The sequence below is a fragment of the Otolemur garnettii genome, unplaced genomic scaffold (genome assembly GCF_000181295.1).
Source record: "Otolemur garnettii isolate 467f Iridium unplaced genomic scaffold, OtoGar3 scaffold00068, whole genome shotgun sequence".
Taxonomy (NCBI): Eukaryota; Metazoa; Chordata; class Mammalia; order Primates; family Galagidae; genus Otolemur; species Otolemur garnettii.
The window spans coordinates 1,919,925-1,920,410 of record NW_003852463.1 but is presented as its reverse complement, the minus strand read 5'-3'; positions in this window follow the sequence as shown (position 1 = coordinate 1,920,410).

The window sequence follows — 486 nt, the reverse complement described above, 5'->3', positions numbered from 1 at the left end:
CCCGCCACCTTAGGTGTATGTGGCTGGCGCCTTAGCTGCTTGAGCCACAGGCGCCGAGCCCTTTTCTGCACTTTTTGCTATGAACTTGAGATCCTCTTACCTTCACTTCTATCAGTCTATGATCACTCCTACCTTTCATGTATACAATATTTACATATATGCTCACTGAAGATAACTCCTTAGGTAGGATTTCTTTGTATGCATCTTTTTTTTTTAAACCTCATTGGGATGATTTTTAATTGCAGTCATTTTATTTTTCAGTGCCTCCTAGTAAACTTGAACATACAGAATTTCTAAAAATGCAATCCAGAGAAAACAGAGGGCTTACTATGTATTCTTTGAACTCGTCTAAGCTTTTGTGACAGGGTCTAAATAACACACCACTTCCCTGCGTATAGATTAAATGAGATAACCTAAGGATTTACCTGAAAAAACTAGCTTTAATCAGGTTACCGGGCAGAGACTGACATCTAGTGGCCAGTGATA